This window comes from Bos grunniens, chromosome 5 (genome assembly GCF_055505025.1).
Source record: "Bos grunniens cultivar Pamir isolate PY7600 chromosome 5, Bosgru_T2T1.0, whole genome shotgun sequence".
Classification (NCBI taxonomy): Eukaryota; Metazoa; Chordata; class Mammalia; order Artiodactyla; family Bovidae; genus Bos; species Bos grunniens.
In genome coordinates this window covers 59,943,058-59,968,153 of record NC_141169.1, presented here as the reverse complement: position 1 = coordinate 59,968,153, position 25,096 = coordinate 59,943,058, and the positions used below count along the sequence as shown (strand labels likewise).

At 36.2% G+C, this 25,096-nt stretch overlaps 2 pseudogenes; both read left to right on the top strand.

Moving 5' to 3' along the window:
* Positions 1 to 10,035: 10,035 nt before the first annotated feature.
* LOC147372188 (olfactory receptor 6C3-like) lies at positions 10,036 to 10,943 on the top strand (annotated as a pseudogene).
* A 12,052-nt stretch (positions 10,944 to 22,995) lies between these two features.
* Positions 22,996 to 23,914, top strand: LOC147372187 (olfactory receptor 6C1-like; annotated as a pseudogene).
* Positions 23,915 to 25,096: the final 1,182 nt, after the last annotated feature.

Here is a 25,096-nt window from a genome sequence, read left to right as displayed (position 1 = left end):
CAACAAAGGTCTGTCTAGTCAAAGTTATGGTTTTTCCTGTAGTCATGTATGGATATGAGAGTTGGACCAAAATTTGTGGGAGAAATATCAATAACCTCAGATATGCAGATGACACCACCCTTATAGCAGAAAATGAAGAGGAACTAAAAAGCCTCTTGATGAAAGTGAAAATGGACAGTGAAAAAGTTGGCTTAAAGCTCAACATTCAGAAAACGAAAATCATGGCATCCAGTTCCATCACTTCATGGGAAATAGATGGGGAAAGAGTGGAAACAGTGTCAGACTTTATGTTATGTTTTTGGGCTCCAAAATCACTGCAGATGGTGACTGCGCCATGAAATTAAAAGACACTTACTCCTTGGAAGGAAAGTTATGACCAACTTAGATAGCATATTCAAAAGCAGAGACATTACTTTGCCAACAAAGGTCTGTCTAGTCAAGGCTATGGTTTTTCCTGAAGTCATGTATGTATGTGAGAATTGGACAGTGAAGAAGGCTGAGTGCCGAAGAATTGATGCTTTTGAACTGTGGTGTTGAAGAAGACTCTTGAGAGTCCCTTGGCCTGTAAGGAGGTCCAACCAGTCCATTCTGAAGGAGATCAGCCCTGGGATTTCTTTGGAAGGAATGATGCTACAGCTGAAACTCCAGTACTTTGGCTACCTCATGCAAAAAGTTGACTCATTGGAAAAGACTCTGATGCTGGGAGGGATTGGGGTCAAGAGGAGAAGGGGACAACAGAGGATGAGATGGCTGGATGGCATCACTGACTTGATGGACGTGAGTCTGAGTGAACTCTGGGAGTTGGTGATGGACAGGGAGGCCTGGCGTGCTGCGATTCATGGGGTCACAAAGAGTTGGACACTGCTGAGCGACTGAACTGAACTGAACTGAAGCCCCAAAGAATTGATGCTTTTGAACTGTGGTGTTGGAGAATACTCTTGAGAGTCCCTTGGACTGCAAGGAGATCCATTCAGTCCATGTTAAAGGAAATCAGTCCCGAATGTTCATTGGAAGGACTGATGCTGAAACTGAAACTCCAATACTTTGGCCACCTGATGCGAAGAGCTGACTCATTTGAAAAGACCCTGATACTGGGAAAGATTGAAGGCAAGAGGAGAAAGAAGGGGATGACAGGATGAAATGGTTGGATGGCATCACCAACTCAATGGACATGACTTTGAGTAGTCTCTGGGAGTTGGTGATGGATCAGGCCTGGAGTGCTGCATTCCATGGGTCGCAAAGAGTCGGACACAACTGAGCAATTGAACTGAACTGAACTGAACAATTTCTTCATTAATTAAAAACATAGACTTTTAACATATGTACTTTTGTAACTATAGTGCTAGATAGATCACTATTTATTTCCACATCCCATAGTAACTCAATAGACGTCAGTAGACACACATATATGTAGTATAATATGGTGAAGAAATAACCATTTTAGATATGTAGGATTAAGTTCACTTTCTCGAATTCCACAAAAAGTAAGCTACATTTACTGATCTAGCTGAAATATATACACAGTTCCTTCCCAAGTTCAGGACTAGTTTGAAACAGGGCATATATCTAAATTATTTAATCCCTAAAATATTTATTTGTTTATTTATACCTTAAACTACATATAAAAATTGGAGTATTACTCAACATTAAAAAGAATACATTTGAATAAGTTCTAATGAGGTGGATGAAACTGGAGCCTATTATACAGAGTGAAGTAAGCCAGAAAGGAAAACACCAATACAGTATACTAACACATATATATGGAATTTAGAAAGATGGTAACAATAACCCTGTATATGAGACTGCAAAAGAGACACTGATGTATAGAACAGTCTTTTGGACTCTGGGAGAGGGAGAGGGTGGGATGATTTGGGAGAATGGCATTGAAACATGTATAATATCATATATGTAACGATTCACCAGTCCAGGTTCGATGCACGATACTGGATGCTTGGGCCTGGTGCACTGGGATGACCCAGAGGGATGGTATGGGGAGGGAGGAGGGAGGGGGGTTCAGGATGGGGAACACGTGTATACCTGTCGGGGATTCATGTTGATATATGGCACAACCAATACAATATTGTAAAGTAAAAAAAAAAAAACTCAAAAAAATCACTTAAGTTTTGTAGAAGCTAAAATCTTCATAACAAAGCAAAATCTCCTCTTTTTATAGAAAATTAGGATTTCATGTGCTAAAATACTCTTCCACTTATTAAGGCCTTAATAGGTGCCTGAAGTATTTGGAAAGGTGGGTGTATGTGTGCAGGTGAAGTGATTACAGATACCAAAAAATACCCTCATTTATATAAGGCACATTTTTGTAATAGCAAATACAAACCTAAGTAGTGGTGCAACATTCTTAATAATCATTAAGAGATACACACTCTTGAGAGATATACCACAGGTTTTCTTTTTTTAAAAAAGGGAGGGGTGAGGATGCGAGTGATGGAGAATTGAAGGCGATTTAAATGTTAAAGGGAAGTTAAGAGTGGGTTCTCCATTTCTTTCAATCCTATCTCAAATACAATTTTTATGTTAAATAAGGTGAATATCTGAGAAACTTAAGGTTTCTATAACCTCTAAGTATATATTTCCCCATCAGTAAGTCAGGTGTAAGTTCAGGTAAGCCAGGTATATATAACTTACTACAGAAATGCAGCCATGAATTTAAAAGACGCTTACTCCTTGGAAGGTAAGTTATGACCAAACTAGATAGCATATTGAAAAGCAGAGACATTACTTTGCCAACAAAGGTCCATCTAGTCAAGGCTATGGTTTTTCCAGTGGTCATGTATGGATGTTAGAGTTGGACTGTGAAGAAGGCTGAGCGCCGAAGAATTGATGCTTTTGAACTGTGGTGTTGGAGAAGACTCTTGAGAATCCCTTGGCCTGCAAGGAGATCCAGCCAGTCCATTCTGAAGGAGATCAGCCCTGGGATTTCTTTGGAAGGAATGATGCTACAGCTGAAACTCCAGTACTTTGGCTACCTCATGCAAAGAGCTGACTCGTTGGAAAAGACTCTGATGCTGGGAGGGATTGGGGGCAGGAGGAGAAGGGAACGACAGAGGATGAGATGGCTGGATGGCATCACTGACTCGATGGATGTGAGTCTGAGTGAACTCCAGGAGTTGGTGATGGACAGGGAGGCCTGGCGTGCTGGGGTTCATGGTGTCGCAAAGAGTCGGACATGACTGAGCGACTGAACTGAACTGAACTGATAGAAATGAAAATGAATTTGTAAAGCATATAACATAATTAGCTATCAATAAATTATAATAATGTTTATTAATATTATCCTGCATATATAACCACTACAGATATATACCAATTATACTTTTGAGGTGATAAGAACTCTTAATATAAGATTTATCCACTTGAAATTTAAAGGCACAATACAGTGTTGTTAACTATAACAAACTTTATGTGAATTGATTAGCAATATCCTTATTTGCCTCTGTCTCTACCCACTGGTAACTACCATTCCACTATAGGAATCTATGAGTTTAAGAATTTTAGGTTTATCACCTAAGTGAATTCGTGCAGTTTTTAACATTTTATGACTGGCTTATTATACTTAGCATAAGGCCCTCACTCTTCATCTGTGCTGTTCTATATATTGAGATATTGTTCCTTTTTTAAGGCTGAATATTAGTCCAATACTATCCCATTAAATACATTTACTGTATTTTCTGTATCCATTCATCCTTCCCTAGACATTTGGGTTTGTTTCCATATGTTAACAATTGTGAATATCGCTGCAGTGAACATGACAATGCTATTACTTAGATACCCTGATTTCAGTTATTTTAGATACATATCTGGAAATGGGGTTGCTAGATAACATAGTTCTATTTTTAAATTTTGAAGGAAATCTGTACTGTTACTCATAGAGGCTGCACAACATGCATTCCCACCGACAAGGTATCAGGATTCTACATTCTTCACACGGTCATCAACACTTGTCTTTTATCATCTTGATAACAGCCATCCTAACAGGTGTGAGGTGAGTTAACGTTGTCCTTTTGATCTTCCTTTCTCTGAACATCAGTGACATGAAGCATCTAGCATATATCTGTTGGCCATTTATCTCCTTATACTTGTATGTCTTCTTTGGGAAAATGTATACTTGAGTCTTCAGTCCTTTTATTATTAGGTTTTGGGGGTTTGTCCTGGATTTGTTCTACTGAGTTGTAAGACTTGTGCACATATTTTAGACATTAATCCCTTGTCGGATACAGTGTTTGTAATATTCTCTTCTATTCTATAGATTGTCGCCTCACTCTGCTGTTTGTCAACTCTTGTTTGGTGGTGAAAGTGCTTTTTATTTTCATGTAATCCCACCGTTCTATCTACTTTGGTTGCCTATGCTCCTGGGGTCATATCCATTAAATCATTGCCTAGTCCAATATCATGCAGCTTTTCTGCTATGATTTCTTCTAAAGGGTTTTAAAACTTTATGTCTTACATTTAAGCTTTAATCTGTTTTGAGTTGATTTTGTGTACAGTGTAAAATAAGGGTAGAATTTCCTTCTTTTGCATGTAGATGCCCAGTTTTCCTATAACCACTATTTGTTTTCAATAATTAGCTTAACATTGGGCTCCTTTATGTACATTCACACTTTTATATAAAGCAGTCATATTTTCAATGCTTTTCTGCAAGTCTTTTCATATTTGAAAAACTTTCCTCTCTTCTGCAAATACTACTATGAGATGTTTAATTACAGTTTCTTTAAATGTTCCTTTTCTTTTATTTTTTTTAATTTTTATTTATTTATTTTTTTGTTCCTTTTCTTTGAAATTATTAGTCTTTGGTTTTCAGTCACCCTCTTTGAAAAGCCTGTATTTTCCCCTCCGTGGGTTTTTGGCACCCTCTTCAAAGATCATTTGACTGTATGTACCTGAGTGTTTTCTGGGCTCCCCATGCTGTGTAATTGGTTAAGATGGCTATTGTTATGCTAGTACTCTATCAATTTAATTATCATAGCTTTCAATATATTTTGAAACCTGGAAGCCAGCTTTAGGTTTTATTCTCAATATTTATTTGGCTATTCATGGTCTTTTGTGATTCCTTATAAATTTTAGAATGTTTTTTTCTGTTTCTGTAAAAAATATATTGCCATTGGTATTTGACAAGACTGCACTGAATCTGTTGATTTTGTTGGGGAGCAGGACATATACATAAATTTCCTCATCCGTGAGTACTGAATGTTTTCTTATGTGTTTATGTCTTTAGTTTCATCAAAGTTTTGCATTTTTCAGTGTATGTATCTTCTACCTCTTTAGTTAAGTTTATTCCTAAATGTCTTATTCCTTTTAGTACTATTGCAACTTTCATTTTTTACTTAACTTCTTTTTCAGAAAGCTTATTAATAGTATAAAATGCAAGTTACATTTTTAATGTTGATTCTATGTTCTGCAACTTTAAAACTTTTTTACAAACTGTGTAGAGTTTTCTATTATAAATCATGTCACCTGCAAATAGAGATGACTGGTTTACTGATTGATCAATTTTGCCCAATTAATGTGACAGGTACTTTCTGTACTATATTGAATATAAGGGCCTCATTGCTTGTTTCTAATTTTAGAATAAAAAGTTTTCAGTTTTTAATTTGAGTATAATGTTTCATCCTTTTGTTGAGGGTGGAAAAGGAGAGTGAAAAAGTTGGCATAAAACTCAACATTCCAAAAGCTAACAGCATGGCATCCAGTACCATCACTTCATGGCAAATAGATGGGGAAAAAAGTAGAAATAGTGACAGATTTTATTTTCTTGGGCTCCAAATTATTTTTGGTTGTGTATGGTGACTGCAGCCATGGATAGAAAAGACACTTGATCCTTGGAAGAAAAGCTATGACAAACTCAGTGTATTAAAAAGCAGAGACATCACTTTGCCAACTAAGTTCTGTATTATGGTGCAAAATTCTTATTGAAAAGCAGATTAAAAATAATAGAGCCATTTTGTACTACAAAACATAACGGCTCCAGCCATTGATCAATAATGGATATTAAGGATGAAAAAAATCAATTCAGCATATTTCTGGAGTATCACTGCAAAAGAAAAAAAAAAAAATCCCCAGATCTAAACCTGGATTAAGCCTCTATCATGAAGATGAGGGTTTAATCTAGTGAAGCACTACTGTGCATGTGTCCTTCATGAATAATATAGAGTTCCTTGTTGCTTGTTAATTTAGCTCTTAGGGTAAACACATTCATCATATCCCTATCACAACAAAGCTGATATCAGAATGTGTGATATATAACTGTGTTACATAACTAAAAATTGCTGAGAGTAATCTTAAATGCTCTCACAACAAAAATAGTAAATAGGAACTATGTGAGTGATGGATATGTTTACTAACCCACTGTGATAATCATTTCACAATATATACATGTATAAAATCAACATGTACATTTTAAACTTACACAATGTTATATATCAATTGTGTCTCAATAGAGTTGAACAAAAGATGAAATGGACAAAGGTATCAATCATTTTGATATAGAGACACATCTGCCAAAATGCTCCTTTACTGAGTCAAATAAAAACAATACATGTTCTGTCACAGATACAAGTTATGCTATTTTCTTTTACTTTTCTTTGTACTCTTTCCTCATGCCTCTCATCCTGTAAATAATTCTCATGCAGAGTTCCCCCCAGCAGTGATATAGTTCTGCATTAGTGACTCTATCATTATTTTATTATATTAATTCAATACTGCATTCTTTATATTAAATAAAGTTATTTCATTGAAATATCTAACTGTATTTAATATAAAGTAGCTATTATATGATATGTGTTACTTATATATTAATAATTATATAACAATGTATGGCATATTATTAGCTGATTACATATAATTTTCACTATCAAAGTCTTGGGGAAAAATAAAAACAACAACAAAGGAAATAAAGAACAATAATTCACTGACTAGAACCTGAAAGAAACAAAAGATTGTATTTCGTGATATTTCTCACTAGTATGTCAAAGACATGATAAAGACATGCAAAGGCCAAGATGAACAATAAGATGGACAAAATTGACACTGCAATTAAATATTGCTATTGATAGTGAGGACTCAGTTAACCCACGTAACAGCAATTTTTAAAAACTGTGAGGACATTATGTGCATTATAATAGTTATCATATAACTTAGAAATGTGAAATAACCTTGTTTTGTGAAATGCCAAAAGTAATAAAGTCAAAGGATAAGCAAAAAAATTGTATATGTAGAAAATTTTCATATATAAAAATTAAAAATAAAATAGGTTAAGAGTGTTATTTTGTAAGATTTTACATCTATTTTATTACTCATGAGATAAATAATTGTGATTAATGAAAATGATCATTTTGTAGATGTCATCATTGAGGTCTTCTGTGGGATGAACATAACCATTCTCAAGGGAGATTGCTATAAAGGAGAGTCAGGAGGTTACTGAGAACACCAAGTGTGTCTTCCAGAAATCCCCCATGGTCCACAGCATAACACAGATGTAGCCTGGACTTTGCTTTGTTCTTAGGAGATCAACACATGTCTTTATTCATAGGTCAAAATAACTAGATTTGAGTATTTGGCTTTCAGTGCAACCAGAGGGACCTCAGATCCTAGTCCTAGAATCTATACTTGTAAAACTAAATGTTTCCATATCCCTTACAATTCTTTCTGTAAATATTTCTCCCTTAAACTTCTAGACCGATGTTACTGAAGAGGATAGTATATTTCTACATCTTCTTAAGGTTTATGAACATTTTTATTCTCATGAATCATCATAAAACAGAGAAAAAAAATCCAATTTGATTACTGCGACATTTGATAGTGTCTAGCAGAGAAGCAATGATTTTGAATTCTATTATTAATAGCAGAAGTATGAATATATGAAATAAGGAAAAGGGAGTTTTCACAATTTTTAGCAAACCAAATACACAGAAAGATATATGCAGCAGAGCTGGGAAGTAACTAAAGATGTGTGAATAAATAGGAGAGGCTTTGCTATACATATCTGGAATATCCCTTTGAATCAGTCATCTCATGCACATGAAAAATGTGGAGCAGAACTACAAGGGAATAAAACCTTTTTTCATAAAGCTTAATAGCTAAGAGACAATGATATTCAAGCAGAAAATGCACTGGGCTACAATATGGGTAACAGAGCTGCTAAGATCTGAGGCAAGGAGTTTTCAGTTTATGCTTCGGTGCAAAATGAAACGTATATAAATACTGCATATCATTTTAAGCTAAAGCATAAAACTGTTTCCACATGTACATTCCTAGCACATCATCAGTTGAGTTCAGTTCAGTTCAGTCCCTCAGTCGTGTCCGACTCTTCACAACCCCATGAATTGTAGCACGCCAGGCCTCCCTGTCCATCACCAACTCCTGGAGTTCACTCAGACTCACGTCCATCGAGTCAGTGATGCCATCCAGCCGTCTCATCCTCTGTCGTCCCCTTCTCCTCCTGCCCCCAATCCCTCCCAGCATCAGAGTCTTTTCCAATGAGTCAGCTCTTCGCATGAGGTGGCCAAAGTACTGGAGTTTCAGCTTCAGCATCATTTCCTCCAAAGAAATCCCAGGCCTGATCTCCTTCAGAATGGACTAGTTGGATCTCCTAGCAGGCCAAGGGACTCTCAAGAGTCTTCTCCAACACCACAGTGCAAAAGCATCAATTCTTCAGCACTCAGCCTTCTTCACAGTCCAACTCTCACATCCATACATGACCACAGGAAAAACCATAGCCTTGACTAGATGGACCTTTATTGGCAAAGTAATGTCTCTGCTTTTGAATATGCTATCTAGGTTGGTCATAACTTTCCTTCCAAGGAGTAAGCATCTTTTAATTTCATGGCTGCAATCACCATCTGCAGTGATTTTGGAGCCCCCCAAAATAAAGTCTGACACTGTTTCCACTCTTTCCCCATCTATTTCCCATGAAGTGATGGGACTGGATGCCATGATCTTCGTTTTCTGAATGTTGAGCTTTAAGCCAACTTTTTCACTCTCCACTTTCACTTTCATCAAGAGACTTTTTAGTTCCTCTTCACTTTCTGCCATAAGGGTGGTATCATCAACATATCTGAAGTTATTGATATTTCTCCCGGCAATCTTGATTCCAGCTTGTGTTTCTTCCAGTCTAGTGTTTCTCATGGTGTACTCTGCATATAAGTTAAATAAGCGGGGGGATAGTATACAGCTTTGACGTACTCCTTTTCCTATTTGGAACCAGTCTGTTGTTCCCTGTCCATTTCTAACTGTTGCTTCCTGATCTGCATACAGATTTCTCAAGAGGCAGGTCAGGTGGTCTTGTATGCCAAATATTAAGGATTTCAATGGAATTATAAGACAAATCATTGAATAAGTGAATATGTCCCTTATTAAAATAATTAGGTTATTCTATTTATTGTAAATACATATGTAAAATATACACAGTATTCTCATATTATCTTTATAATTACATTCATAAATATGAATAAAATAAAATTAGTAACTAAATTATTTCATCATTAAACATTTATTTTATTTGCTACATAAATCATTAATTTCTTGTATCATAAAAGTATTGGGTTGTTACTTTAGATTTTTATGTTTCATTTTGATCTTGTGAAGGAAGTGAGATCATCCATTTCTGTTTTAGGTGGTAGTATCTTCTAACAAATAGATAACAGAAAAAAAGAAAAACGTATATTTTATAGGATTATTCTAACAAAACTACAATGATTTAATTGGACAAAGCAAAAAAGCATTTATTTATTTCACTTATCATCTCTCTATAATTCAATTTACTGTATGAAGATTTCCTATTATCTCCCAGATTTAGAATCATAGAATTAGTATGTAAAGCAGGATCCAGAAATATGTTTTAAGTAATAATGCAAATAAGATAATCAAAATAAAATACCATTGACATGAATTATAGAGAAAGTTTTAGAACTGCATTAATGATGATGATATTGGTCACAATGAATTATACCTTTCATCTATTCACTGTAATGTACTTTCCACCTAAGTATATTTAAAAGAAAAAAAAAAAGAGAGAGAAAAATGAACCATACAGTGACCACAGAGTTTGTCCTCCTAGGCCATTCTGATGATCCTGATATTCATATTGTGATTTTCCTCTTTTTATTTATCACATATGTATTAAGTGTCACTGGGAAACCTGACTACAACCACCCTAACCTGGGTGGACTCCCATCTCCAGATGCCCATGTATCTCTTCCTCCAAAATTTCTCTTTCTCAGAAGTCTCCTCTACTGTTGTGTGCATCCCTAGATTTCTGGGGGCAAATATCATCAAGGACAGGACTATTTCTTACAAATGTGCAGCCCAATTATTTTTCTCTATTTTCAAGGGGGTGTGACTGAATTTTACATTCTAACTGCCATTGTCATATGTTGCCATCTGCAAGCCCCTGTATTATACAACCATCATGAGCAGGAAACTCTGCCACCAGCTTGTGCTCTGTGCATGGCTGGGTGGGTTTCTGACCATTTTCTCACCCCTTATGCTTCTCCTCCAGCTGGATTAGTGTGCTTCCAATGTCATTGATCAATTTTTGTGTGACTATTTCCCCCTTTTACAATTGTCTTGTTCAGATACATGGCTTCTAGAAGTAATGGGTTTTTACTTTGCTTTGGTTAGTTTGCTATTCACATTGGCATTAGTGATTTTGTCCTATACATACATTATCGGGACTATTCTGAGAATTCCATCTGCCAGTCAGAGAAAAAAGGCCTTCTCTACTTCTTCTCACATTATTGTCATCTCCATCTCTAATGGAAGGTTCATTTTCATGTATGCTAATCCCTCCCCAAAGAAAAGACATCATTGACAAAAGGGATAGCTATTCTCAATACACCCTGAGAAACCAGCAAGTGAAACAAGCCTCCAAAGACATGGTCTATAAAGCAGTCTTTTCTGCCAATATATATTTTTTTGGTCAAAAATAAAGGACACTTTAAAGAACAATCAGGTTAAATCCTGAAATTCCTAACCATCTATTCTGGTAACCTGCCACATGACAGTTAATATATTTCCCAATCTGTTACTTTTACTTCCAAGCTAAGCTTTTCCAGTGCATTGCTTATTGACATTTTATAAAGTTATTCCTCCTACAGAATTTTTGTAGATTGAAATATATTTCTTTAAGACAAAGCTCATTGTGAAAAGATCATTTTAATTCTGTAAATCAGTCCCTGAAAGGATCCAATGAAGTACCAGACTGTACTTCAAATGTAGAGTTTCAAAATGAGTGTGTAATTTCCTATGTATTTTCAAGGTGAAAACTGATAGTTTCCTGTGGTGTAAAGAAGCAATGTATTCTGTGTGATAGTACACGAAATTCAGTCCAAAGAGATAATATGTACTCGTGCATTGCACTTTTACAGTTTTTTTTTTTTTCCAGTGAAACTCAATATATATATGTTGAAGGTAAATATTGATCATGATATTATGTATTTTTATAGAATTTATATGTGAATTCCATAAAAATACATAGTAAATTATATTTATAATGAAATGATTAAAAATAATTGTAATATAACTAAAACACTGCCACTTTCCAGAACTTAATACTCATGTCTATGACAATTACTTTGAATTCTTTGTCAAGTGTTCTTAAACTTACATTTACTTAGGGTCTATTTTTTGAGATTCATTTTATTTGCATCACTTTCTCTTCTTTATGTTCCTTGTAAACTTATGTTGTTATGTACACATTTGATAAAACAGCCACCTCTCTCAGTCTTTTAAAGCTGGATTTGTTCAGGGGAAACCATCACTACTCAGTCCACCTAGAGACTCTGCGAGCCTCTTCAATCTTTACTGAGGATGTCTATCCTCAGATTTGTGTTTGGAGATTCCTCAGCAAGCTGACTAAAGGTGGGTTCATATCTATTTTGATTCTATTGTATCTACAGTGTCCTATAGTACCTAAGACAGCAGGTTCTCAATGTTTGTTTAATGAATAACAATGATTGAGTCAAAAGATGTGGAGATTTTTTTGGTCATTTCTAAAATTTGATTAAAGGTTGCTGGGACTTATGGCCTCCCCTGTCCCTGCTGCTTGGTTTGCTGGGTGTACAACCGGCACACCTTCTCAGGAGGATGTTGACTGTCCAGAATCTGAAAAAGTCTTGGTTAGCAACAAAGCCTTCTTGCAGTTTGGTAGATGATGCCTCTCTGGGGCCGTGATTGCCCCCTTTCGGCTCTGGCTGCCCTCGCCTGTCTGGGCCGGGCTATCTCTGCTCAGTCCTTTGTTCTGTGAGTGGGCCTGACGGTGTCTTAGCTTAGTGCTTTTTGTGAGGTGGCTATCCCACAGTCTGGTTTGCTAGTCCAAGTTAGTTCCCTCAGACTGCCCTTGGAGCATTAAGGCCTGGTCCTTACTCTAAGCAATGTAGCCCATGTCTCCTTGACCAACCCCAGCTTGCTAGTGGTGGATGCAGGCATCTGAACTGCTTCTCCACTGGGGGAGTTACCCTTGGCACGTAATCTGTGGGTTTTATTTACTTATTTTTTCTCCTGGTTATGTTGCCCTCTATGGTTCCAAGGCTCGCCACAGACTCGGCAGTGAGAGTGTTTCCTGGTGTTTGGAAACTTCTCTCTTTTTTAAGATTCCCTTCCCTGGACGGAGCTCCATCCCTACCTCTTTTGCCTCTCTTTTTATCTTTTATATTTTTTCCTACCTCCTTTCAAGGACAATGGGCTGCTTTTCTGGGTGCCTGATGTCCTCTGCTGGCATTCAGAAGCTGTTTTGTGGAATTTACTCAGCGTTCAAATGTTTTTTTGATGAATTTCTGGGGGAGAAAGTGGTCTCCCTGTCCTATTCGTCCACCATCTTAGGACCCCCTGTCCCAACACTACACCTAAAGCAACTAGAAAATGAAGAAATGAAGAACCCCAGGGTTCATAGAAGGAAAGAAATCTTAAAAATTAAGGCAGAAATAAATGCAACAGAAACAAAAGTGACCATAGCAAAAATCAACAAAGCCAAAAGCTGGTTCTTTGAGAGGGTAAATAAAACTGACAAACCATTAGCCAGACTCATCAAGAAACAAAGGGAGAAAAATCAAATCAATAAAATTAAAAATGAAAATGGAGAGATCAAAACAGATAACACAGAAATACAAAGGATCATAAGAGACTGCTATCAGCAATTATATGCCAATAAAATGAACAACTTGGAAAAAAAGGACAAATCCTTAGAAAAGTACAACTTTCCAAACTGGGCCAGGAAGAAATATAAAATCTTAACAGACCCATCACAAGCATGGAAATTGAAACTGTAATCAGAAATCGTCCAGCAAACAAAAACCCGGGTCCAGATGGCTTCACAGCTGAATTCTACCAAAAATTTAGAGAAGAGCTAACAGATATCCTACTCAAACTCTTCCAGAAAATTGAAAGAGTTTGAGTAAGAGTTGAGGAAGTTAAACTTCCAAATTCATTCTATGAGGCTACCATCACCCTAATACCCAAACCTGACAAAGATGCCACAAAAAAAAAAAAAAAACTACAGGCCAATATCACTGATGAACATAGATGCAAAAATCCTTAACAAAATTCTAGCAATCAGAATCCAACAACACGTTAAAAAGATCATACACCATGACCAAGTGGGCTGTATCCCAGGGATGCAAGGATTCTTCAATATCCGCAAATCAATCAATGTAATACACCACATTAACACATTGAAAAATAAAAACCATATGATTATCTCAATAGATTCAGAGAAAGCCTTTGAAAAGATTCAATATCCACTTATGATAAAAACTCTCCAGAAAGCAGGAATAGAAGGAACATACCTCAACATAATAAAAGCTATATATGACAAACCCACAGCAAACATTATCCTCAATGGTGAAAAATTGAAAGCATTTCCCCTAAAGTCAGGAACAAGACAAGGGTGCGCACTTTCACCACTACTATTCAACACAGTTTTGGAAGTTTTGGTCACAGCAATCAGAGCAGAAAAAGAAATAAAAGGAATCCAAATTGGAAATGAAGAACTAAGACTCTCACTGTTTGCAGATGACCTGATCCTCTACATAGAAAACCCTAAAGACTCCACCAGAAAATTAATAGAGCTAATCAATTAATATAGTAAAGTTGCAGGATATAAGATCAACACACAGAAATCCCTTGCATTCCTATACAGTAATGATGAGAAAACAGAAAGAGAAATTAAGGAAACAATTCCATTCACCATTGCAATGAAAAGAATAAAATACTTAGGAATATATCTACCTAAAGAAATAAAAGACCTATATATAGAAAACCATAAAACACTGGTGAAAGAAATCAAAGAGGACACTAATAGATGGAGAAATATACCATGTTCATGGATTGGAAGAATCAATATAGTGAAAATGAGTACACTATCCAAAGCAATCAAAGATTCAATGCAATCCCTATCGAGCTACCAATGGTATTTTTCACAGAGCTAGAACAAATAATGTCACAATTTTTATGGAAATACAAAAAACCTCGAATAGTCAAAGCAACCTTGAGAAAGAAGTATGGAACTGGAGGAATCAACCTGCCTGACTTCAGGCTCTACTACAAAGCCACAGTCATCAAGACAGTATGGTACTGGCACAAAGACAGAAATATAGATCAATGGAACAAAATAGAAAGCCCAGAGATAAATCCACGCACATATGGACACCTTATCTTTGACAAAGGAGGCAAGTATATAGAATGGAGAAAAGACAATCTTTTTAACAAGTGGTGCTGGGAAAACTGGTCAACCACTTGTAAAGGAATTAAACTAGAACGCTTTCTAACATCATACACAAAAATAAACTCTAAATGGATGAAAGATCTAAACATAAGACCAGAAACTATAAAACTCCTAGAGGAAAACATAGGCAAAACACTTTCTGACATAAATCACAGCAGGATCCTCTATGACCCACCTCCCAGAACAGTGCAAATAAAAGCAAAAATAAACAAATGGACCTAATGAAAATTAAAAGCTTCTGCACAACAAAGGAAACTAAAACAAGGTGAAAAGACAGCCTGCAGAATTGGCGAAAATAATAGCAAACAAAGCAATTGACAAAGGATTAATCTCAAAAATATACAAGAAACTCCTGCAGCTCAATTTCAGAAAAATAAGCGAACCAATAAAAAAATGGGCTGAAGAACTAAATAGACATTTCTCCAAAGAAGACATACAGATGGCTAACAAACACATGAAAGGATGCTCAACATCACTCATTATCAGAGAAATGCAAATAAAAACCACAATGAAGTACCATTTCACACCAATCAGAATGGCTGCGATCCAAAAATCTACAAGCAATAAATGCTAGAGAGGGTGTGGAGAAAAGGGAACCCTCTTACACTGTTGGTGAGAATGCAAACTAGTACAGCCACTATGGAGAACAGTGTGGAGATTCCTTTAAAAACTGGAAATAGAACTGCCATACGACCCCACAATCCCACTGCTGGGCATACACACTGAGGAAACCAGAACTGAAACAGACACGTGCACCCCACTGTTCATCGCAGCACTGTTTATAATAGACAGGACATGGAAGCAACCTAGATGTCCATCAGCAGATGAATGGATAAGAAAGCAGTGGTACATGTACACAGTGGAGTATTACTCAGCCATAAAAAAGAATACATTTGAATCAGTTCTAATGAGGTGGATGAAACTGGAGCCTATTATACAGAGTGAATTAAACCAGAAAGAAAAACACCAATACAGTATACTAATGCATATATATGGAATTTAGAAATATGGTAATGATAATCCTGTAAGCGAGACAGCAAAAGAGACATAGCTGGATAGAACAGTCTTTTGGACTCTGTGGGAGAGGGTGAGGGTGGGATGATTTGGGAGAATGGCATTGAAACATGTATAATATCTTATGTGAGATGAATTGCCAGTCCAGGTTCGATGCATGATACAGGATGCTTGGGGCTGGTGCACTGGGATGTCCCAGAGGGATGGTATGGGGATGGTAGTGGGAGGGCGTTCAGGATGAGGAACACGTGTACACCCATAGTGGATTCATGTTGATGTATGGCAAAACCAATACAATATTGTAAAGTAATTAGCTTCCAATTAAAATAAATAAATTTATTTTAAAAGAAAATTAGATTAAAGGAATCTGAATTGTAAATTTTTGCAGATTTCCTAGGTTTTATGCTTTTATTATTTACAAGAACTCAGCACACCAATCAAATTAAAAGAGGCCTCTGGATAGTAGATACTTAATTAGCACCATTAAGGGAAAATGACCTGTGAAAATTCTTGGAACATATTGAAGGCTTTAAAATGTATTTAATCTATTTCTCTCATGCCTTCTATGGGAATTCACTGAGCATGATACTGTATCTCATTCTTCTTTTCATTTTTCTCTAATCTTTTGAATAACTTATTTTATACTTAGTAGCTTAGTAAGCCACTTTATGGGGACATTTTATTACACAAGAAAGGAAATGTAGTGTTTACACATAAGATTCATTCATCCCAATATTTCAGTCAGCAAGGTCAAGAAATGTCTATACTTTAGGGAAATCCTGATGTATCAAATTCAGAAAAGCTCTTCCAAAAATTTTGCAAATCTTCCATATGTTTCTGCCCTACTTCTCATGCTTTTCTATCTATTTAGACATTGTCCACCAAGTTTATTAATTCAATAGTGGTACAAATATTAATAACATATGTATAATCCTTAGAGTATTTTCCTCTTGGCTCTGTTGGCACATTTGATTCACTGAAGTACTTCCCATGAACCATAGGCATATGTTGTGATAAAACTGCATGTGGCTTATACAGGTTAAAAATCCATATAAAAACCATGTCCATAAAGAACCACAGTAATAATATCTTGCTACCCTTCACCAGATGGTGACTGCAGCCATGAAATTAAAACATGCTTACTCCTTGGAAGGAAAGTTATGACCAACCTAGACAGCATATTGAAAAGCAGAGACATTACTTTGCCAACAAATGTCCGTCTAGTCAAAGCTATGGTTTTTCCTGTGGGCATGTATGGATGTGAGAGTTGGACTGTGAAGAAGGCTGAGCACTGAAGAATTGATGCTTTTGAACTGTGGTGTTGGAGAAGATTCTTGAGAGTCCCTTGGCCTGCAAGGAGATCCAACCAGTCCATTCTGAAGGAGATCAGCCCTGGTATTTCTTTGGAAGGAATGATGCTAAAGCTGAAACTCCAGTACTTTGGCCACCTCATGCAAAGAGTTGACTCATTGGAAAAGACTCTGATGCTGGGAGGGATTGGGGGCAGGAGGAGAAGGGGACAACAGAGGATGAGATGGCTGGATGGCATCACTGACTCGATGGACGTGAGTCTGAGTGAACTCCGGGAGCTGGTGATGGACAGGGAGGCCTGGCGTGCTGCGATTCATGGTGTCGCAAAGAGTCGGACACGACTGAGCGACTGAGCTGACTGACTGATCCTTTACCATTTTTGCTCCCATGGCTACAAAGCAAAATGCATCAAAGAAAAATAGCTATAGAAAGAAAATAACTGCAAATGTGTTGAGATAGAGTATTTTTACAAATGCTGAATATCTTAACCTAAACTTGAAATAGTTACCAATATTTTTAAATAGTTTTTGCCACTTAATGTGATGCATTTGTAGAAATAGAGGTAAGATTGTAAAGTAAAAGCCAATGCAATCTTTCCTTTTCTTAGCACTGATTTATTAATCCTTAGCTTAGCATTTCATCAGGTGAAATAAATAATGAATAATTTGGGGTTGCCATTTCTTCTTGTATATATCAAGGATTCTGAAGAATGAGTCTGTTTAAGTTTCCTGTTTGTCAAACTAATTAATTAATTTTCAGAAAATTATTCTGAGTTTGGTCCTGCTCATTGAATATATGTCTGATAAGTATCACATGCTTCAGTTTCAGAAGGAAATAGTATAGAATTCCAATTTGATGTTTAACTAACTGTATGCTTTTGCTTATGATAATTAATCTCTCATTGTCAGTTTCTTCAAAGGTAACAAAAGGTTATTTCAGTGAGTCAGTGAGATCAATGAGATAAGTACATAAACAGCATTGTCTCTCAAATAAGTTTCCTCCAAAATGGTTGCTATTGTTTTATAGTGGGACCATCTTCCTCAAATGTAATAATTGATTTTATTTGTAGGAATAATAAAGAGAACAGTATTTACTGTGTGGGAATGCATGCTTTATAATTTTATATAATTTAATTTTACTTTTACAAGTTAGCCATCACAATAATTCTATGAAATATTATCCTCATTTTCACAGTGGGGAAGAAAAAAACATATAACTCAGAGAGAGATGTATTTTTAATCCAGACCTCTTGGAATGCAAATCCCCAATAATCTCACACAAATTAATTAAAATTAAGACCCAATGCTATATTTTTATAAGAATTTCTTTTCCTGTTTAGGTTAAAAATTATCTTCAAATATAGATACTAGTTAACAAACAGACATTTAGGGAGAAATATAATATCTCTATGGAAACCCACACATTCTAAGAGTGATTTACATGATTATATTTTTTTCCTTCATTATTCCTAATCATACAGGTTTGTGTGTTGATCTGACTAATTTGATTTGACTCCCCTTTTCCATTAAGAAAACGAAAGTTTCCTTTTTTCAGAGGAGTCAGAAAAACAGAATTCTGAACTAACTTTAGGACTATTCAAAAATAGTCTTAAGGTAATAATCTGAAAGTAATCTAAATTGACTCTTCTTATGAATTTTTTAATACATTCATAATGAAGTTCTTACATGGTATTAGATGTCAGCAAGTGCAGTCAGCAGTGGAAGAAATCATTCTAGAAAAAAAATTAAGGTTGTTATAAATCCAAACTATTACCCAAGATATAAAATTTAACCAATATTCTGTTCTCTTCTATGACAAATTATCCTAACTTATAAACCTAACACCAATAAAAAGATCCTTAATTAATAGGGAAAGACAGATAATTGGAATTCTGTGTAATAATGCCAAAGCTCCACACGTGGCTCAGTGATAAAGAATCCACATGCCAGTGCAGAAGATTCAAGAGACCCAGGTTCTTGATCTGGGGTTGGAAAGATCCCCTGGAGGAGGAAACAGCAACTCACTCCAGTATTCTTGCCTGGGAAATCCCATGGATAGAGGGGCCTGGAGGGCTAAAGTTCATAGAGTTGGCAAAGAGTTGGACATGACTGAGCATGTATGCACCTTTATTAATACTGATGGTGCAAACTCTTTTGAGTTTATATTTGTTCATAGCATTACTTATGACTTCTTAGGAGTCTTAAAGTTAGGAATAGTAAAGTCAATACATATAGAGAATGTGAGAAGCTAACTTTTGTTTCCAATTATATTGTGGAATTTATGGAGCTTCCCACCCATGTCTCACAATTTAGATAATAAGGAAAACAATGTCTCAACCCTTAATAGACGTTTACATAGTGTTGCTTTTTCAAATTGTAGCATTTAGGGAATACTGGTGATCTTTTCTCAAAGAAGCCATTCTTATAATTTACTATGAAATAGCAGATGTGTCCTAAAAATCATTTCCAGTTATTTTATTTAACCCCAAATTTTATTTAACTCAATGGCAAATATTTGCTATTATATAGATTGATTTTCATTTTCAAAGTTCCACAAGCCTAATTTGACACTGAGCTATCCAAGACCCTAGAATTCATTAAAAAGAAAGAGATATAAAGGAACATGAAGGTTGCTATCTTAAGATCCTTGGGTCTAGAAAAAATGTGAATGAGCCATTGGTAAGGAAAGTATGAAATGATGACTTATAGACTTGGATATATTCTTTATAACATTACCAAAAACATCTCAGGAATGGTTGACACCTCACACCCCAGAAATGATTTACAGATTAGAGTCATAAATAGCTGTTAATTGCAGAGGATTGTTCATTGAGAACAATGACTTTCAAATTTTAAATATCTATCAAATACTTGAGTTGCCATACATTTGCCTAAGAAATTATGCTTGTAAGGCTTGCTTTTCTTATAAGTGCTCTTAAACTTTTTTTCTCTAGTCATTGAAGATTATCAAAAGCGTAGGTTCATTTTAAAGTGAACATCACATTTTTTCCCAGTGCACTGGCCACCATTGACCTCAGTTGGAATTTTCCCTAAATCAGCAGCAGCTCTACTTTCTGCTATACAGAGGAGTAAATGAAAAGAGAGCTCAGGTTTGTAGAGAAAAAAAAAAAATTGTGAGAATTTTCACAATGTTACAATAAATTACACAGTACAAATCAACAAACCCACACCTTGAAATTAAGTATGCTATTGTAAAAAGTTCTATCCTGACACTAGAATGTAAAAGCTACAAATCAATGAGAATTCACAAAATGAATGATATTGAAATTTGTTATTGTTGTTGTTATTCAGTCACTAAGTAGTGTCCCGGTTTTTGCCACCCCATTGACTGCAGCATGTTAGGCTTCCCTGTCCTTCAGTATTTTCTAGAGATTGCTCAGATTCTTGTCCATTGAGTCAGTGATGGTATCTAACCATCTCACCCTCTGATGCCCCATTCTCCTTTTGCTTTCAATCTTTTCCAGCATTAGGGTATTTTTCAATCAGTTGGCTCTTCACATTAGGTGGCCAAAGTATTGCTGCTTCATTCACCAACAGTCCCTCCATTGAATATTAATGGTTGATTTCCTTTAGGATTGACTGTTTTGATCTCCTTGCAGTCCAAGGGACTCTCAAGAGTGTTCTCCAGCACCATCATTTGAAAGCATCAATTCTTGGGCGCTCAGCCTTCCTTATGGTCCAACCCTCACATTCATACATGACTACCGAAAAAACTATAGCTTTGACTATATGGACCATTTTGGTAAAGTTATAGCTCTGCTTTTAAATATGTTGTCTATGATTGTTACAGCTTTTCTTCCAAGGAGCAAGCATCTTTTTATTTCATGGCGGCAGTCATTGTCCTTAGTGATTTTGGAGCCCAAGAAAGAAAATCTGTCACTGCTTCCACTGTTTCCACATCTATTTGCCATGAATTGATGGGACTGGATGCCATGATCTTAATTTCTTAAATGTTGAATTTTAAACTAGTTTTTTCACTATCTTCTTTCACCCTCATCCAGAGGCTCTTTAGTTTCTCTTCACTTTCTGCCATTAGAGTGGTATCATCTGCATATTTGAGGTTGTTGATATTTTTCTGGGCAATCTTGATTCCAGTTTGTGCATCATCCAGCCTGGTGTTTCACATGATGTACTCTGGGGTTTCCCTGGTGGCTCACAGGTTAAAGCATCTGTCTGCAAATAGGAACACCCGGGTTCGATCCCTCGGTCGGGAAGATCCCCTGGAGAAGGAAATGGCAACCCACTCCAGTATTCTTGCCTGGAGAATCCCATGGAGGGAGGAGCCTTGTAGGCTATAGTCCATGCGGTGGCAAAGAGTCAGACACAACTGAGTTACTTCACTTCACTTCACTTTGCATAGAATTGAAATAAGCAGGGTGACAAAATACAGCCTTGATGTATTCCTTTCCCAATTGGGAACCAGTCCATTGTTCCATGTCTGGTTCTAACTGTTGCCTGTTGACCTGCATACAGGTTTCTCAACAGACAGGTAAGATGGTCTGGTATTCCCATCTCTTTAAGAATTTTCCACAGTTTGTTGTGATCCACATAGTCAAAGACTTTACTGTAGTCAATGATTCAGATATTGAAATAAACTGGTTAAATGATTTCTGCTACTGTTAGTTATGAAGACAAATAAAGACTTTATTGCTCTTTCATGGATTATACTAGTAGCCTGACAAAATAGAACTTCTATTAAAGGAATATTATTGTAGATAAAATACAAATATAATGTAAAAATCAGAATATACACATATAGATAGAGAATGCTAATAGTATGTAGATAGAGAGATTTGGAAGAAAAAAGTGTTCTCCTGAAAGTAATGTTTTATTTTAGATATTGACATGAAAAAGGCTATGGCACCCCACTCCAGTACTCTGGCCTGGAAAATCCCATTGATGGAGGACCCTGGTAGGCTGCAGTCCATGGTGTCACTAAGAGTCAGACACGACTGAGCGATTTCACTTTAACATTTCACTTTCATGCATTGAAGAAGGAAATGGCAAGCCACTGCAGTACTCTTGCCTGGAGAATCCCAGGTACCGGAGAGCCTGGTGGGCTGCCATCTGGGGGTGGTACAGAGTCAGACAAGACTGAAGCAACTTAGTAGCAGCAGTACCAGATATTGACACAATTTGGTTTTCTTAGCTCATGACACAGATCCAATATACTTAATGGCCACTCTGCCTCCTTTCTACTCTTGACTATCTAATAATATCTGAGAAGACCACCAAAACAGATACATGACCAGGATTCCTTTATTCCATTATCTGGGGCTTCACATGAGTAGGAGGTTGAGAAGGTGATTGTGAGTTTGATTCAAAACTTAGAAATCTGTCACATAACTCAAGATTCATCTTCCATGATTTTCCTTTTTGAAACATATGCACTGAATGGCCTTTTTCCTGACACTTTTGCCTTTTCTATATTACACTAGGAAATAATCATTATATGAGAAACTAGGTGACAGACATTAGGATAGGATGATTTACTGAGGTTGAAGAAAAGACAGAGAGTATCCCAATAGGAGGGGATCCTGTGGAGACTCTTTTTAAGAGTCAAGAGGTAGCTTTTCTCTTCCTGTATTTCCTAGGTTAAGAAAAAACATAGATTATAATCCTTGCTTTTCATGTGAAGGATATGTTGTTTGTATAAGACTTTTAAAAATATTTTTAGCCTGATGCCAATTTGCAAACTAGGGATTTTATAAAGTAACATTCTATGTGAAACACAAATCTGACATGTCGTAAAAACTTACTTCAAAACAAGTTATCTATTTCATTAACTTTTAAACAATCTCCTGAATTATGTTAGCAGGGCATAGTAGGTTTCCTTTCAGAGCCAAATCCCAGTGCTATACTTGGATAACCCCCTTTTCTGTGTTTTCTGTTTGTGTTTTCTCCTGGAGGTTACTCAAAAGAAGAAGAAGAAAAATGAGAAACTACAAGAAATAACAGAGTTTATCCTCCTGGGGCTGTCAGATGACCCACAACTTCAGGTTGTGAGCTTTATCTTTCTGCTCATCACCTACATGCTCAGCATCACTGGGAACTTGACCATTATCACCCTGACCCTGCTGGATATCCACCTCCAGACCCCCATGTATTTCTTCCTCAGAAATGTCTCCTTATCATAAATTTCATTCAGAACTGTCAGTATACCCAAGTTCCTGGCCACCATTATTACAGGAGATAAAACCATCTCTTAGTGATTGTATGGCTCAGTTATTATTATTATTATTTTTTTTTTCATTTTCTTGGGAGTCACTGAGTTTTATCTTCTGGCTGACATGTCCTATGACCGTTACTTTGCCATCTGCAAGCCGCTGCATTACATGACCACCATGAATCACAGAATCTGCACACTGCTTGTCTTAGCCTCTTGGTAGCTTCATTCTTAACCATATTCCCATTAGTAATGCTCTTCCTTCAACTTGATTACTGTAAGTCCAATGTTATTGACCTTTTTCGTTGTGATTATTTCCCCTTATTATACCTTTCTTGTTCAGACACCAAATTTCTAGAGATAGTAGGGTTTTCCTGTGCTGTGTTTATTCTCTTGTTCACTTTAGCATTAATAATTCTGTCCTACACATATATCATCAGAACAATTTTGAGGATCCCTTCTACCACTCAGAGGACAAAGGCCTTTTTCATGTGTACTTCCCACATGATTGTCATCTCCATCTCTTATGGCAGCTGCATTTTCATGTATATGAATCCATCAGCAAAGGACAGGGTGTCTTTGAGTAAGGGGGTGGCTGTGCTAAACACCTCCATAGCTCCCATGCTGAACCCTTTTATCTATACCCTAAGGAATCAGCAAGTCAAGTGAATCTTCATGGGCACGGCAAGGAGGACTGTATTTTTCTAAAGCAAATGAAAAATAAAAGTCATGTTTTATGAATTAGACACATAGGAATGGAAAGCTATTAAATGAAAATCCAGGAATTTCAGAATCTATTAATATCCACACAGCCTCCCTAGATTCATATTTCATCAATCATATTTTTATTGCCAGCAGTTTATCAAGGATATTTGCATATGTATATTTTCCTTTTGCCATTCAAATTTGAATTCTTCATATATATATATATATACACATATACACAAATATGTGCTTATACAGTATACAGTTTTTTTTTTCCATTCAATTTGTAATCCTTCTCTCATGTAGTTTTCTTCCTTTAGGGCTAGTTTTTCTAGTCCGTTACTATGAGAGTGGTTTTATTTCCTTCTTTGCAACACCTTTAATTTCATTATTTCACACTAATTTTTAGAAAATTAAAGTCAGAAAGAGGCAGAGCATGTACACACAGAGAGAATAGTGTTTTACAATCTCATCAGAAGTCAGGTTTTCTAGAAATTAAATGCATATTAAATCATATTTAATCTTATTTTTAATTTACTACACAGAGACTATAAACATAATCTGACAGTCTTATTAGAATCTTGCACACACTCTCCTTTTCATACTGTGGCCTACTTTGTAACTATGTGAAAAACAGTACAACTAAAAGAAAAATGTAATTACATTTTCTTGAGAAATCAAAAAACGTTTCCCATTATGGAGTTTAACATTTTCTGTGCTGTTGTTCAGTCACTCAGTCATGTCCAACTCTTTGCGACCCCATGGACTGCAGACTCCCCGGCTGCAGAAGACTGCACCCAGGTTTCCCTGTTCCTTACTGTCTCCTGGAATTTGTTCAAACTCATGTCCATTGACTCGATGATGCCATTCAAACATCACTATATTATTCTTCAATTCAGAGGGATGGTATGGGGAGGGAGGAGGGAGGAGGGTTCAGGATGTGGAACACATATATACCTGTGGCGGATTCATTTTGATATTTGGCAAAACTAATACACTTATGTAAAGTTTAAAAATAAAATAAAAAAAATAAATAAAAGAGACTTTACAAAGATTAAAAAAAATAAAATAAAATAAAGCATAAAAAAAAAAAAAAACTATTATAATGAATAGTTCCTTAGGGAAAATTATGATACAGACCCTGCT